The sequence below is a fragment of the Oryctolagus cuniculus genome, chromosome 14 (genome assembly GCF_964237555.1).
Source record: "Oryctolagus cuniculus chromosome 14, mOryCun1.1, whole genome shotgun sequence".
Lineage (NCBI taxonomy): Eukaryota > Metazoa > Chordata > Mammalia > Lagomorpha > Leporidae > Oryctolagus > Oryctolagus cuniculus.
The window spans coordinates 31,139,547-31,157,242 of NC_091445.1; the positions used below are offsets into that span (position 1 = coordinate 31,139,547).

General features: G+C 43.4%; 1 long non-coding RNA gene across 2 annotated transcripts; it reads left to right on the top strand.

Moving 5' to 3' along the window:
- The first annotated feature begins 1,097 nt into the window (after nt 1-1,097).
- On the top strand, nt 1,098-14,083 carry LOC103349561 (uncharacterized). 2 transcript variants are annotated; one of them, XR_007922517.2, is made up of 4 exons: nt 1,098-1,499; nt 6,067-6,244; nt 9,457-9,548; nt 12,617-14,083. It is a non-coding gene; the product is annotated as an uncharacterized lncRNA (long non-coding RNA). The 2 variants fall into 2 exon arrangements; XR_007922516.2 differs by lacking the exon at nt 6,067-6,244.
- The last annotated feature ends 3,613 nt before the right edge of the window (nt 14,084-17,696 follow it).

A 17,696-nucleotide genomic window follows, 5' to 3' on the forward strand; every position in this document is an offset into this window, starting at 1 on the left:
AGGCGGAAGCCAGGAGCCAAGAGCTTCTTCTGGTTCTCCCGTGTGGGTAGCAGGGACCCAAGCACTTGGGTCATCTTCCTTGGCATTTGGCAGGCCATTAGCAGGGAGCTGGATTGGAAGTGGAGCAGCTGGGATGCAAACTGGCACTCATGTGAGATGCTGGCATTGCAAGCTGCGGTTTCACCTGTTACACTGCAATGCCGCCCCGTAATAGCGGTAATTTAAAGTACAACTAGTGTACTATTCTTCAGTTAACCAAAAGTATCAATAGAAGCTTAATATTAGTGACCCCGATTTTAATATTAAGGTGATAATAATAACCTTTATTGTCACTATCAAGACTTAATATAGACTCCCAGGCAATTAAAAAAACAAGAACTTTAAACAACTTTAGCCCTTTGGTGATGACAGACTGGGCAAGACTCTCAGAGTAATAAGAATCTCATGAAGTGGATTTTCAAGAATTCTCATGATGACCTGAATCTAAGGAAAAGTCTGAGCTACATTTTGAAACACAGAAACATTTAAAATAGCTTAGGCGGTAGGGAATGATCTTTTCACCCACCTTGACACCACACATGTTGAACTAAAAATGTATATTTAGTACAAACAGTGTGTGGGAATGATTCTATACGTAGACATGCATTGTTCAAGTTGGGATCACAGGTTACTTGTCCACCATTTTTTCTAATAAATGATAGGAAACTTGGACCCTACTATTTGGAGATAACTGCCATGGCTTAATGGTAATAATCATATAAATAGAGATGCCAGTGATTTAGAAGTTAAGTTGTAGTATTCTCTCCTGAATTATTAGGACAAAGGTTCATCCCCACAGACTGGCAAGTGACATATCTTAAACAACCCTTTTTGGCATAGGATAGGAGTCAACAACTTGTATTTTTTTAGAGCCAAAGCTAGCATAAGGGCCACTCTGTAGTTCTCATCAGCTTGGCTCTGGCCACTAGTGGCATATCTCCCACTGTTTTTGCGTAGGAGTTGCCCGTCTCCCCACTTCAAGGGCATTTTCTCACAACACAGGTGGAATGCTGCCCCCTCCTTCCTTGTCTCCAGTTGCCATGGTGATGTCCCTTCCATATGTTTCATGAGAAGCCACAGCTTCCCCCATCAGCCTAGGGCCCAGCACCTGCTTAGCCTGGCTGAACGAGCTCCTCTTAGTCGTCACACAGCCCCCCTCCCTCACAGGTTCCACCCCCACCCTCCGAAAACCTAAGCCCAACGGAAGCTGATGCCCTTTCGGATGTTGCTTGTGAAAAGCTGATGGCGCTTACTTGAGAGCCGGCTTCGATCAGACCATCTGCAGATCTTTCCTTTACCTCTGACATTTCTTGCTTCACCTTTGGATGTCTTATGTTCTCTGGGGGAAGAGAGATTCAGTGGTAACATTTCCTTCCTCCCACAAACATTTCTAAGGATACCCCTTTGTTTGTTTACTACCGAAGGAGTCCTGGAAGAAAAGCGTTATGTACATGTAAAAGGTATGAAGCATTTCTTTTCAGCATTTGTGAAGAGATTTACTGATGAATGGCTCTTAGAATAGAAGGAACAACTCTGCCTGCAAGAAAAACCTCTATTCTGAAGCCTTAAAAATTCCTCTGAGCTCAACTTAAGGTTTTAGAGGGAGTGAAAACTAGAATGAGAAAATGTGGCTAAATTCAGTTCAGTTCAAGGGCTTTCAGCTGAAAGTTCCTGTTTTTGTTTTTTTTTTTTCAAATATTTATTTAATTAATTTATGTAAAAGGTAGAGTTACTGAGAAGGAGGGAGGGAGGGAGAGAGGGAGAAAAAGAGAGAGAAAGAGAGAGAGAGAGAGAGAGAGAGAGAATCTTCCATCCATTGGTTCATTCTCCAAATGCCTGCAACTGGGCTGGACCAGGCAGGAACCAGGAGCATGAAACCTCATCTGGGTCTCCCACGTGGGTTCAGAGGCCAAGTACTTTGGCCATTTTTTCACTGCTCTCCCAGGCATATTAGCAAGGAGCTGGATTGAAAGTGGAGCAGCTAGCACTCAAACTGGTGCCCACGTAGGATGATGCTGGTGTTGCAGGCAGCCACAGTGCCAGCCCTAAAATTATGCTCAATTTATAAAAATCCCTGGCTCACTTGCCCAGAGAGAGATCCTTCTTTGCGCTAGAGGAATTTCTATAGTGACTCAGATCCATGAGCAGTGACATCTGGAAACCTGAGAAGTGCTCATAAGGCGTCCAGTGGCTTTGGTATTTTGTGGTGTGGAAGGAGGGGCCCTTGGAGGGACTAACAATCATGGAAGAGTGGCCATTCCATACAAATGAATTCAAGGAAATCTCCCCAAAACAACAACTTATAGTGTACTAAGCCCAGAATACTACATTCTCTTCTTACTCTGAGGAAAAGAACCCTCAATTTTGGATTTGTAAGAGATAGAAACTAAAACCACAAGAAAAGGCAATGCCCCGTCTTACATGGAGTCAAGTCTGTGATGGACACACCCACTGATTCATTAGCCATTTATTGAGCATCTCCTAGGAGCCAAGCTCTTTTCTTCCACAAATAATTGAGACCTGGGTCCTCCCAAACAGGGACATGGATGAAGCAAGATGGTTGTGCAAAGCCCTATCCAAGGCTGCTTCAAAAAGTCCGTGGAACAATAAAATTAAAAAAGAATGTTCTGGTGCAAAGAAAAAGTCATGCATAGGTTTTGTTCTATTCATAACACACATTTTCCAAACATTCTGAAGATCCTTCCTTTTCAAGATAGCCACGTATGTGACTATACAATGGCTCAAAGTACAAATGGACGAATGTTTATCAGACATTGCCAGACTCAGGCTATGACAAATCGTCCTCTGTAGATCATTCTATGTCCTTTTTGTATATTTAATAGAGATGGCACTGTGGGCTTCCTGGCAGGGCCTCTGCACAGGGCCACAGACCACAGCATGCATGGCATGCCTACAGAGACCATCTGTGGTGGCACCAGGCTTGGCATACGCGAGTCTTTAATTTGTTGAAAGAATAGATGAGTGGATGCATGTGGAGATACAGCTAATGGAGTAAACAACATATTATGTGCAGGAAAAAATAGGGGGAGTTGTGGAGGTGGGGGTAGGTTTGTCTAGCTTCAAAATAAAGTCTTCTACATAGCGGTAGAGAAAAAATATCCACTTATAACAGCAACAAATATTTGAGAAGAAAGTTAACAAGCAATCTCCAAAACCCATAAGACATAAACTTTAACACACTCCTGAAGGACACAAAGATGGACTAGAACAAATGCAAAGTAGTCCTTTATTCTTGAATAGAAGAGCAGATGACATACTCCCTAAGTGAATCTATTAATTTAATTCAGTCCCAATGCAGGCACCAACAATCTTTGATACGAAGTGAGAGAAGCTGACATTAAAGTTCAGACAGAAAAACAAACACACAGAAATTGACAGGAAAAAAAAGAAACACTAAAAAGAAAAGCCATAAGGGAAAACTACTCTTACCAGGCATGAAAACATCTTGCAAAGCCTCAATAATTAGAGCAAGTGGTTCTGGTGCATGAAGAGACAGACAGCTAACTGGAATAGTTTAGAAAGTCTGGAGAGATCCAAGGCCATACAGACATTCAGTATGTGGTCAAGGTGGCATCTCAAATCACTGAGTCCAAGATGTACTTGGTGGAGCTGGCCTTGTGGTATGGCAGGTGAAGCCGCATCGTGCAATATTGGCATCCCTTATGGGCGCCAGTTCAAGACCTGGCTATTCCACTTCTATTCCAACTCCCTGCTAATTCTGCCTTTCAAATGAGAAATTATATATATGTTACATAAATATATATAAATATATTATGTATTATATATATATATCTTAAAAAAAGATGTATTTGGGGCTGGCGCCGTGGCTCACTTGGTTAATCCTTCGCCTGCAGCACCGGCATCCCATATTGGCACTGGGTTCTAGTCCCGGTTGCTGCTCTTCCAGTCTAGCTCTCTGCTGTGGCCCGGGAGGGCAATGAAGGATGGCCCAAGTGCTTGGGCCCCTGCACCTGCATGGGAGACCAAGAAGAAGGACCTGGCTCCTGGCTTCGGATCGGCGCAGTGCCAGGCCTTGGCGCCCATTTGGGGAGTGACCAATGGAAGGAAGACCTTTCTCTCTGTCTCTCTCTCACTGTCTATAACTCTACCTGTTTTAAAAAAAGTTGTACGTGGTAGTCATTTGGGAAAGTGTAAAATTAGATCTCACAACATATATAGGAAACTCCAGATTCCTCAGAAATCTCAATGTAAAATTCTAATAGTTTAAATATAAAAGGAAAACATGGAGCTGGCGCCGCGGCTCACTAGGCTAATCCTCCGCCTTGCGGCGCCGCACACCAGGTTCTAGTCCCGGTCGGGGCGCAGGATTCTGTCCCGGTTGCCCCTCTTCCAGGCCAGCTCTCTGCTGTGGCCAGGGAGTACAGTGGAGGATGGCCCAAGTGCTTGGGCCCTGCACCCCATGGGAGACCAGGATAAGTACCTGGCTCCTGCCATCGGATCAGCACGGTGCGCCGGCCACAGTGCGCCGGCTGCGGTGGCCATTGGAGGGTGAACCAACGGCAAAGGAAGACCTCTCTCTCTGTCTCTCTCTCATTGTCCACTCTGCCTGTCAAAAAAATTAAAAAAAAAAAAAAGAAAAAAGAAAACATGGGTGAACATCTCTTGAATCTTAGTGTGGGGAATAGCTTTCTAATTGTGACTCAAATCCAGAGACAATTTTTTTAAAAAAAGAATGATACATTTAAACACATCAAAAAATGTTTTTCTATCACTTCTGTGATATTCCTGTCAAAGACATTTAATTAGAATCTAAGCATGAGGAAACATTAGCCAGACCTTGACTGAAGGAGAGTCCACAAAATAGCTGACCTTCGGTGAATTAGAGGGTCAAGATCCTGGGCATCTGGCAGAGCACGAGTCCCCTTCCACACTGATGGACATAAAAGGGAGGCGGTAACTAAAGGGCACACTCAGTTCTGAAATAGATATGTGTACTCTGAAGGACATTATTGGTTCCACTGGTAAAACCTAAATGGAGCGAAGACAGTAGTCAAATACCAATGTTAGAAGTCTGAATTCAATTTCTGTATTGTGATTATAAGGGAGACTTTCCTTGTTGGAAAATTATACTAATAGTTGGCGATGAGAGGTGCAGCATATCCACAGATTACTTTGAACTAGTTCAGAAAAATAAACTGTGTGTGTCATATTGCAACTTTTCTTTAAGTTTGAAATTAGGTGTATATAGTTGTATATAATATCTATGAATTTATCTATCCATCTTTAACTATCTTGATGAAGTGATTGAGTTCATGGGAGAAAAATTGAATTACCAGAAGTGGCCTCAGATAAGATTTGAAAACACAAACTGAGAAATTACCAGGGAAAAAGTATGGAGTGTTGTCAAAAAACAACTCCCAAACCATCAAGTTCAGATGGTCTCACAGGAGAATTCTACTTAGCACCTAAAGAACAGGTTGTTCCAATGCTCTCTGAGTTGTTATAGAACATAGAGAAAGGAGAAAACTTCCAAATTCTTTTCATAAAATGAGAAAATATTGACCACAGAAGCTAAATTTGATAAGAAAGAAAGAAAAGGTGCAGACTAATCTTTCTTTGAATATCTATGTAATAAATCTAAACAAAACATTAATGAACAGAATTCAGCAGCACATTAAATGAACAATAAATCATGATTAAGTGGCATTTTATCTAGAAGTACAAGAATAACTCAACATCAGGAAAAGCTATTAATATAATTACCATGCTAATAAATCAAAATGGAAAAATTATGACCATCTTCTTAGATATGAAAAGTGTACTTAATTATACTCAATATCCATTCTGAGAATCCAACCCAGGCACTCCAAAGTGGGACACACGTATCTTAACCCCTAGGCTAAATGCCCATCCTTTCTCAGTGGTTATAATATTTTCAGTTGCAGGGTTGATATTGTGGTGCAGTGAGTTGAGCTGCCACTTGCGACATTGGCATCCCGGGTTGGAGTACTGGTTCACATCCTGGCTGCTCTGTTTTCAATACAGACCCCTGCTAATGCAGGTAGGAAACGAGCAGAAGATGGTCCAAGTCCTTGAGCTCCGAGACCCAGATGGAGTTCCAGGATCCTTGTGCAGCTTCACTACCATGTCGTTAGCTGCACATTGAATTGCCTGCTCTTCTCAGGACTAGGAATACTCCTTCCATTTAAGCTGATGTCTTGAGGTGAGTGTTGTGGGTTCAGTAGGCTAAGCACTTCGGGCATCCTAGATTGCAGGGCCAGCTGGTTTGAGTCCCAGCTAATCTGCTGTGATCCAGCTGCCTATTAATGCACCTGGGAGAGCAACACATAATGGTTTAAGTACTTGGGTCCCTGCCACCCACATGAGAGACCTGGTTGGAGTTCCTGGCTCCGGCTTTGGTCTGGACATCCGGGGAGTGAATCAGTTTGTAGAAGAGCTCTCTGTCTCTAAATGTCTCTCCCTCTAGCTCTATCAATCTGCCTTGCAGAAATAATCTTAAAGACTACATAACTCTTTATTTTTTTATTTATTTTTGTTTAGTTTTTATTTTTTGACAGGCAGAGTTAGACAGTGAGAGAGAGAGACAGAGAAAGGTCTTCCTTTTTCCGTTGGTTCACCCCCCAAGTGGCCGCTACGGCTGGTGTGTTGAAGCCAGGAGCCAGGTGCTTCCTCCTGGTCTCCCATGAGGGTGCAGGGCCCAAGCACTTGGGCCATCCTCCACCGCACTCCCAGGCCACAGCAGAGAGCTGGCCTGGATGAGGAGCAACCGGGACAGAATCCGGCGCCCCAACCGGGACTAGATCCCGGGGTGCTGGCGCCACAGGCAGAGGATTAGCCTAGTGAGCCGCAGCGCTGGCCACATATCTCTTTATAATTAGAGAATCCAAGCCATTTTTTAATTTGGATATTGTGTCTCCCCATTCTCCCTGTGCTTGCAACTTCATATTGGACCTGATCTTGCTACCCATCATGTCTCCTACTATCTCATTCATATATTCTGTCTTTTTATCTTGCTATGGAATTCTCAGTGGGTTTCCTAGATCTGTTTCTCAATTTGAATGTTGCTCTTTTGTCTGTATTTAGACTGTTTGAGTTGTGCCCCTGAACTTTTTTTTTAAAGTTGAAATGATTTATAGATTTAAAATCTTTTTAGTTATATACTTTATTGAAATACAACTTATATCCAATATATACCCAGAAACCACGATTACACTGAAAATACATAATGTCTCCCTCCCCCTTAAAAGTGTCCTTGTACATCTTTAGGAAGTTTTCAGCAATTATGTCTTCAAATATTTGTTCTGCTCTTTTATCTCTCTCTCTTTTCTGGAATTTTAATTACTACATGTAGAATCAGTTCACCATATCTATGAGTTCAATCAACCTCAAATCAAAATATTTGGGGAAAAATGTGCCTGTAGAAACATTATTTTGCTTGTAATTATTATACCAAAAATACAGTATAACAAATATTTACATACTATTTACATTGTATTAAATATTGCAAGTAAGCTAGACATTTAAAGTATATGGGAGCATAAAGTATATGGGTACATATACCTACCACACACAGGTTAAATACAAATACCATGCCTTTTTATGAGTATAAGGGAATTGAGGGAAAAAAAGGGATTGAGCATCTATGGATTTTGTTACACCGAGTGGGAGCCAGGATCCAATACCCCATTGATACTGAGGGATGCCTATATATTGAACGTTTGGGCATAAAATTATTTTAAGTGATATTTTAATGTATGTGAGGTAAAAGAGCAATTTTTCACATAACTCAAACTCTTAAAACTGACCAGAAATGTATACATATGTTTCAGTGCCAAGTCTCCATGAGTGCACTGCTTGTGTGGTTATGTAATATATAATTTGTTCAACATTTCCCTATTACTGATATTTTTATTAGTGAAAATAATTGTAATGAATATCTCTGTGCACAAAAGGAATCTTTCCATATGTAAGATTATTAACATCCATTAGATCAAAATGAACCAATTAAGATGTGATTGTTCTACATCAGGATGTCAGACTCTATAACGCCATAGAACTGGCTATATTAATTTTGCTTAATTCTTCACTATTTTATATACTTTCAAGACTATTTATTTATTTGAAAGTCAGAGTTACACAGAGAGAGAGAAGGAGAGGCAGAGAGAGAGCGAGGTCCTCCATCCACTGGCTCACTCTCCAATAGCCAGGAACCAGGAGCTTCTTCTAGGTCTTCCACATAGGTGCAGGTTCCCAAGGACTTGAGCCATCTTCTACTGCTTTCCCAGGCCATAGCAGAGCGCTGGATAGGAAGTGGAGCTACCAGGACTTGAACCGGCGCCCATATGGGATGCCAGCACTGCAAGTGGCGGCTTTATCCACTACACCACAGTACCAGCCCCAATTCTTCACTATTTTAAAAGGAAAAAGCAATGCTTTCTTTGTAAAAGTCATCTTCATTATAGTACTGGAAGGATTAAACATTTCTCCAGGTTTGAATACTAACAATATTTACTATTTGACCAGTTTATTTATTTATTTATTTTGACAGGCAGAGTTAGAGAGAGAGAGACAGAGAGAGAGTTACAGACAGAGAGAGACAGAGAGAAAGGTCTTCCTTTTCCGTTGGTTCACCCCCCAAATGGCCGCCATGACCGGCATGCTGCGCCTATCCAAAGCCAGGAGCCAGGTGCTTCTCCTGGTCTCCCATGGGGTGCAGGGCCCAAGCACTTGGGCCATCCTCCACCCCACTCCTGGGCCACAGCAGAGAGCTGGCCTGGAAGAGGGGCAACCGGGACAGAATCTGGCACCCCAACTGGGACTAGAACCCGGGGTGCTGGTGCTGCAGGCGGAGGATCAGCCAAGTGAGCCACGGCGTTGGCCGATATTTACTATTATAAGGATTATCTCCGGAGCTGGTACTGTGGTGCAGTGGGTTAAGCCATGGCCTGTGGCGCCAGCATCCCATATGGGCACTGTTTCGCATCCTGGTTGCTCTACTTCCAATCCAGCTCCTTGCTAATGTGCCTGGGAAAGCAGCAGAATATGGTCCAAGTCCCTGGGCCCCTCCCTGTACTCACATGAGAGACCTAGAAGAAGCTCTGGGCTCCTGATTTTGGCCTGGCTATTGCAACCATTTGGGAAGTGAACCAGTGGTTGGAAGATCTCTCTCTTTCTCTCCTTCTCTCTCTCTGTAATTCTACTCTTAAAACAAATAAATAAATAAAATTAAAAAAACAAAAGAGAATGGCCTCTTTATATACTTTGTACTACATTAACACAGTCTTATATTTTTCTTATTGATTTGGATATCTTCTCTATTAATAGAGATACTAACCTGAAAACTGCTGTATTGTGGCAACTTTCCTCCCAAACTATGGTTTAATTAATTTGTAATTTTCCTTTTGCCCATTTTAGCTTGAAACTTCAGACATTTTCTTCATGGAGGTGCAGAAACTACAGCTCTGATTTCAGCTTGATGTGATTCAAAACAGCCTATGATGCTGTAGGTGAGGTGTAGCGCTAAGAGTGGCAATGGCTCCAAGATAAAGTTGAAGTGCTGTGCTATGCGACAAGCAGCGGTTGTCCAGCAGAAAGAATTATGGCTAATACACTGTAGAGTTATTACCAAGTCGGCACACAAATCCAAGCTAACTTGAGTAACTCACCTTTGAAGAGTATTCACATAATCAAGACAAATCCCCAGAGGGACTACTGGACATGCTGAATAATCTGCTGAGCGTGAAGTTTCCACACATAAACCATGCACATGTATTGATTGAGCCAAGTCATTTTCTCTTGACAAGTCATGTGGCTGAATTATGAAATAAACAGCCTGGCCACATTTTAAGAGTCACTTTCAAGACTCTCCATTGTGGGAGATATATCCAATCATAGATTATGAAATTTGTGAATATAGATAATGTAAAAGATTAAACAGGGGGACATAATTAGGAAAAACATTATCCTATGTAATAACCCGCATTACCCAGTGTGGGACTAATTGGCTTCCAAAGACTCAAACCTGAATCAATGCCAAATGAATGAAATGGAACCGGCTGTAGACAAGATCACTAATATTACTTTATAGCTAGAAAAAGGATGAGTGTGCTCCCCCAAGATTGATTTTAATCTTCTCTTTTAAATTATTTTAAAATATTTATTTATTTATTTGATAGCCAGAGTTTACAGAGACAGAGAAGGAAAGAAAGGGGGAGAGAGAGAGAGAGAGAGAGAGAGAGAGAGAGAGAGAGAGATCTTCCATCCACTGGTTCACTCCCCATATGGCCACAACAGCTGGGGCTGGGCCAGGTGAAGCCAGGGGCCAAGAGCTTCTTCGAGTTTTCCCACATGGGTGCAGGGTCCCAAGGGTTTGGACCATCTTTTGCTGCTTTCCCTGGCACCTTAGCAGGGATCTGGATCGGAAGTGGAGCAGCAGAACTCCAACCTGTGCACACGTGGGATGCCAGCACCGCAGTCACAGGTGGTGGCTTTACCTGCTATGCCACAGCACCCGCCCCAGTCATCCCACCCTTAAATATAAATACCGCTTCCCCATTGCTTGGGCTTATCCTCAAGGCTGAGTTCTCTTGCGAAGCTATAAATGTCAGCGTTCCTGTCTTTGGTTTGGTGTTCTAGCCCTCCTGCCCAGTGCAGCGCAGCTCACTCTAGTGTCTTCTGGGTGTACAGGTGAGCCCAGCTTGTCCAGAATCTCCCACTGTTCTGAGGTCCCTCCTCTCTGCGCAGTGACCCCTGCTGATCCTGTCCAGGGCGGTACCCTTCCTACCCCAGCCTGTCTCCCTCTCTACTTGCATGGACAACTGAACTCAAAAGAAGCCAGGACCCTAACCCTGTCCCTGTTTTCCTGAATGCTAACTGAAGCAGACTTCATACCCAGAGCCACAAAATGCCTTTCCCACTTCTCAGTGAAAGTAGTTAGGCTAACCACCGTCATCAGCTCTTCTGTCAAGCAATAAAGCGTAAATATCACAGGTTTGAGCTTATTTTTTAAAGGAAGCACAACTTAGAGGCCTTTAGAAAGCCGATGCCTGGAGCTGGGTGGTATAATAACCTCTCTTTTCAAATCAACATTAGACTCAGATTGTGTTTCCAAGTGAAAGGCTGCTGGGCCAGAGAAAGTGACCTTTGCATGAGTGACTGCTCGTTACCTTGTCAGCTTCGGTGCTGTGTGCCATTAGGAAGAACCACACCAAGTAATAAACTAGTTACAGTGTGCACTTGTCTATTCCCTAAGGGGCACTTTCTGGGGAGGGGAAAGAGGCAATTGATTTTTCTATCTGATAGCCATCATCTTACACTCTGGTCATTCAAGTGCCCAGCACTGCTTATGTTCAAGTCTCAGAGCCCCTTAGATAACAAGGGTGGTTGATTTTTATTTCTTATTTTTGACAGATTATAAAAGCCTAATGCTTTTGCACAGCACAAAAGGATACCTAGAGCTATAGACAAATGAGTGGCACAGACAAGGAAGCCAGGAAGAGCTTTGCCATCCTAAAAGGCCTCATGTGAATCAGGCTATAAAGCGAATGTCTAAATTCACATCTCTTTCCTCCAACCATTTTTATTTTGATGAATTAAAGTGATCTTGAGCCTGCAAATTTCTCTCAGATTTTTTTCTAAGATTTATTTGTTTCATTTGTTTGAAAGGCACAGTTACAGAAAGAGGTGGAGGGGGAGAGATCTTCCAACCACTTGTTCATTCCCCAGATGGCTGCAACTGCCAAGGCTGCGCCAGGCTAGCAGAGCCAGGAGTCTGGAACACCATCAGGGTCTTCCAGGTGGCAAGCAGGGGCCCAAGACCCTGGGACATCTTCTGTTTCTTTCCCAGGTGCATTAGCAGAGAGCTGGATCAGAAGTGAAGCAGGCCTGCGCCACGGCTCACTAGGCTAATCCTCCGCCTTGTGGCGCCGGCACACCGGGTTCTAGTCCCAGTCGGGGCGCCGGATTCTGTCCCGGTTGCCCCTCTTCCAGGCCAGCTCTCTGCTGTGGCCAGGGAGTGCAGTGGAGGATGGCCCAAGTGCTTGGGCCCTGCACCCCATGGGAGACCAGGAGAAGCACCTGGCACCTGGCTCCTGGCTTCCGATCAGCGCGGTGCGCTGGCTGCAGCGTGCCGGCCGCAGTGGCCATTGGAGGGTGAACCAACGGCAAAAGGAAGACCTTTCTCTCTGTCTCTCTCTCTCACTGTCCATTCTGCCTGTCAAAAAATAATAATAATAATAAAAAAGAAGTGAAGCAGCTGAGACTTGAAGTGCATTCATGGGATGTCAGTGTTGCAGGTGGTGGCTTAACCTGCTGCACCACAACACCAGCCCCTGGAATTTTTTTTTATGTGAATTCATTTACTGTCTCTAAATCCTAATTTCCAAATCTGAAAAATGAGGAAATTCTTTTTACCCTTGAGATTGAGACCAGGTGCCCCCTGCATTTGGTCTCCTCCCAACACCCCTGAAACTCAGAAGCCCCCTGCTTTTTCCTTCTGACCTTATTCTCTAACAACAGGTTCCAGCCACAGAAGGCAGGTTGCTGCATTACTCTTTTTTAAAAGCGTTTTTTCCAGGCTTAACCACCAAGCTGGCCTACAGCAATTCCAACCAGGCAGAAGCTGACCAGCAAAGGCAAATAGATGCCTGCTAGCTACAGATGACACCGGAACCAAAGTCGTACCCCTTCCCCCACAAACACCCGGAATCAAGGTCCACCTGCTCCACCCCTGCCCAGATTAAAAAACTGGAGGAGGAACGGAAACAGGAGAACCGGAAGCTTTATGACGTGAGGAGCCGGGAGATGACGACATCCGCCCACTTGCCAGTTCCTGGTACAGATTCTTTCGCTGTCCAATCGTGGATTACGCTGTTGATGCGTCCACTTCCCAACTACTTTTTTTCTGAGTCCATAAAACTTCCCAGACTCCTGGTCAGGAAAACAGAGATAGGGTTTACCCAGTTCTTCGTGTTGGCAGCAACGTGTTAAATCTTCTTTTCCCCAAAGCTCAGTGACAGGCTGGCTCTGTGCCCAGTGGGCAGTAAGCCTACCTTGAACAGGAACAAGGGTGTTTGGTTTCAGAGACTGGTCTGAATAACCGGGAGTAAGAAACTTCTTTTTTTATGGTAAATTTGTGTGCTGGCACAAACTTTGGCAAAGACGTCATCAGGATTGTTAGAGCCTGTTAGACTGCTGAGGCTTGAACCCCCAGACCTGATGAACTGGGTGCAGATAATCTAAAGGCTAGTGGAATGTTTATTGCTGGGGAAAGCCCTGCACCTGGGACATTCCTGACTGCTAAAACCGCCCTCAATAAGTTTCACCATGGAGCCTGCCACCCACCTTATCAGGGTCTATGTGGTACCCTGCACCTCCTCAGACAAACAGCTTAGGGAGGGACCCTGGGGCTGGTGGTGCGGAGTAGAAAGTTAAGCCACTACTTATGATGCGGGCATCTGACATAGGCAGTGGTTTGAGTCCTGGCTGCTCCACTTCCAATCCAGCTCCCTGCTGATGTGCCTGGGAACGCAGCAGAAGATGGCCCAGTTGTTTGTTTCCCTGCCACTCATCCTGGAGACCTATAAGAAGCTCCTGGCTCCTGGCTTCAGCCTGGCCCTGGCCTGGCCATTGTGACCTTTTGGGGAATGAACCAGTGGTTGGAAGTCCCCCCTCCCTTCTCTCTCTCTCCCCCACCCCATATCTACCCCTTTCTATAACCCTACATTTTGAATAAATAAAATAAATGAAGAAGAAAGATAAGGAGGAGAAGAAGGAAAAGGAGAGAAGAGAAGGAGAGAAGGAGAAGGGACTCTGCCCATGTGCAAATGGAATGAAGCTTGGCTTCCAAGTCCACGCCTTCTGTCTGGGCAGGCTCAACCCCACTCTCTTTACCCTCTGTTCTGTCCTTCCAGAAGTAAAGTCTTTCTGCTTTAACTGGCCACCTCTTCGCCCTCTTGGAGCCCTAAAAATCCCAACAAGGATGTTTATAAAACCAGAAATAAATAGCATGCAAACATTTTCAGCAGGTGTTTTTTGAATATTTCCTATTATCAGGGCTGTCTGGGCACCAGCAACCCACAGATGCCCGATGGGTCCTTTGTCTTTGAGTCTCACAGCCTTGCTGGAAAGACAGGGCATGTGAGACTGTAGACCAAGTAGACCCCAGCATAGTGTAAAGTCATGTGAGGCTGCTGGTAAGGTTGCTAACTGACAGGGAACCTCATGTTGGGGAGGCCATCCCGGAAGGCCTCCTGGAAGAGGAGGAATCTGAACTGAGCCTTAAAGAGCAGAGTGTCCCTTGTAAGGAGGCAGAAAGCAAGCTCTTTACACTGATCTGTGGATTTACCTTGGAGCAGCGAAAGACAAGTTTGGAGAGCGATGGTGGAAGATTGTAGAGAACCAGGAACTTGAATATGAACCTAGATCCATGGGGAAAAACCTTTTTATTTTTTCTTTAAATTAGTCTCCAGGGTAAAGAACGTGCAACCAAGGAGTTGCAGAAGACAATTCACTGGGAAATGGAACGAAGACAGCAAAACTCTTATTTATTCCATTTCATCCTTTAAGCAGTTCTTTTATTTTTTGTAGTATATACAACACACCGGAGTTCATGGGTATAATTTTAAACAAACACACACACACAAGTCAAACAAATATACCTTGGGATGCACTATTTAATTTTTGGGGTGAAATTCACAGCATTGTAGTTATCACAATAATAGTTCCATTTATTGAGTACTTAATACCTGCAAGGGACTGTGTTAAGTATTTTACATAATAAGGCTATTTCGTTTTAATTCACACATCAAACTCTCAGGAACAGTCTCTGTGTGATCCACTTTATAGAATTTGAAGCTCTTACAAGTATAGTAACTTGTCCAAGGTCACTCAGATAGTGAACGGCAGAACCAGCTTCAAATCTTGAACTCCTGGCTCTAGAACTTATGAAATACATTTTCAGTCTTTCACTCTGATGAAGTTTTAATTATCAAATCTGGCTTGATCTGAGTGGTTTGGACTTTTTACCCTGTCATTTATAAAGCAAAGGTGAAGTGTTCTCATAATAGTAGTTCATACTAACATACCATGAGGTAGGGGTCTTTCAAGATTTCCAAAAGCATTTTACAGCAATGCATGGTATATCAACACTAATATACACCCTTACAACCAACAGACAATTCTGTTACATTGCCAACTCGTCGCCTAGATCCTTAGGGCAATTTTTTAGTGTTCAAATGCTCCTTTTCCTGAAGAAGGTATTCAGTGTATGGGCCGTATCTTCAGCAGCCAGGAGCGTTTACATCTACATCGACTTAAAGGAACATGGTCATATTTCTCTTGTTACTCGAAGGTAAGACTGTATGGCACAGGAAACTAGGAAGAAAATGTGGAAGACAAAGATCAGATTCTGTTCTGCAGAATATTCTATGGGATAGAGCAACTGATTCCTCCACTCCTCTGTGCTGCCCAGCGCTATATTAACAGATACACTGAAGTCTGGGAGTGTTAGGGGCCACGTACAGGGCCATTCAGGCCACCTAACCATGGCTGGGGGGTGGGTAGACATAAGGAACACACGGAATTCCACCACTTTGCACATACCCGCAGGGGGCCATGCCAGCACCCTGCAGTAAGTACATGGGCAAAGTGCTTGGTACCAAGCCAACCAGAACAGTATTGATCCAGCTGCAGGGCTTATTGACCTGAAGACTACAGGGCAAGAACTCTTAAAATGGAAATAACTAGAGCCCATATCCTCTGCAACACATTTACACTGAACCTTGGAATAATAATCTCTCATGGATGTACCTAGCACATCTGAAATCATGTATAATATGCTCATAGATAATGCTTAAATAAACATCATAAATATACTCAAGACAAAGTTATTGAGTTTGTGATTTTTATAAGGTGGTTTTAATTTACATTTGCTAGAAAAATTGCCCAATAGTGTCAAGAAATGGACTCGTTAATCTGGCTTTGGCAAATTGTGGCTGTCTACACCACTTTTACCGTTGTATTGCCGACACAGTACAGCACAGAGGCATGCATTGGGAAGTGGGATCTGCCAGTTAGTTAGCTGTGAGATTGAGACAACCCACTAAACTAGTCTGAATGTGCTTCCTCATTTACAAAATGAGTGAAATGATGGTTCCTGGTTCGTAAGTTGATAGAATTCAATAAGGCAATGTGTTTAAAATGTTTATGTCCGTGCTTCATAATAAATGGCAAATAAATGTTAATTCTGGTTGCAGTTATTTAGAGGACTTCTAAATATCTTCTGGCATCTATTACTCCCAATATACAGGAGTTAGAGGATTTGTCCTTGAGGCTGGATTCTTGTTTCTTTTTTCATTATTATTCATTTTTGAACCTAGGAACCTTTTATTTAAGGTATACAAACTTCATACATTTCATATACACAAATTTAGGAACCTAGTGATTCTTCCCACCTGTACCCCCGCAATTCTTCCTCTTCCCTCTCCTATTCCCACTCTTACTTTTCACAAAGATCTAGTTTAAGTTAACTAAATACTCATAAGATTAACCCTACACTAAGTAAATAGTTCACAAATAGTATGAAGAAAAAAGAAAAACCTGTTTTTCAACAATTGAGACAAGAGCTGTTCAAAATGATTGCATCCCAAAGTGTCAATTTCACTTCCATAGATTACCTTTTAGGTACTCTGTCAGTTAACACAAATCAGGGAGAAGATACGCTATTTGTCTTTTTGGCACTGGCTTATTTCACTAAGTATAGTGGTTTCCAGTTGCATCCATTTTGCTGCAAATGACAAGAATTTATTTTTTTTTTTACTGTTGAGTAGTATTCCATAGTGTATGCATACTATACTTTCTTTATCCAGTCTCTAGCTCATGCCTGTCTTGGTTGATTCCATATCTTGGCTATTGTGAATTGAGCTACAATGAACATGGGGGTACACATAACATTTTCATGTGCTGATTTCATTTCCCTTGGGTAAATTCCTAGGAATGGGATGGCTGAGTCATATGGTAGGTCTATATTCAGATTTCTGAGGTATCTCCACACTGTCTTCCACAATGACTGGACAGTTTATATTCCCACAAATGGTGGATTTCCCCACATCCTTGCCTTTTGTTATTTGTTGATTTTTGTATGAAAGCAATTCTAACTGGGGTGAAGTTAAACCTCGTGCTTTTTTTAAAAAAAAAGATTTATTTATTTATTTATTTATTTGAAAGGCAGAATTATAGAGGCAGAGGCAGAGGGAGAGGGAGAGAGAATGGGAGACGGAGGAGAGGGAGAGAGGGAAAGGGAGAGGGAGAGGGAGAAGAGGGAGAGAAAGAGAGAGAGAGAGAGAGAGAGAGAGGGAGAGGAGGAGAGAGGGAGAGAGAGAGAGTCTTCCATCTGCTGGTTTACTCCCCAGATAGCCGCAATGGCCAGAGCTGTGCGAATGTGAAGCCAGGAATCAGGAGTTTCCTTTGTGTCTCCCATGCATGTACAGGGGCCCAAGGACACAGGCCATCTTCTACTGCTTTCCCAGGCCATGTCAGAGAGCTGGATCAGAAGTGGAGTAGGGGGGACCTGAATTGGTGCCCATATGAGAAGCTGCATTGCAGGTGGCGGCCTTAACTGCTATGCCACAGCACTGGGCCCCCTCATTGTGGTTTTG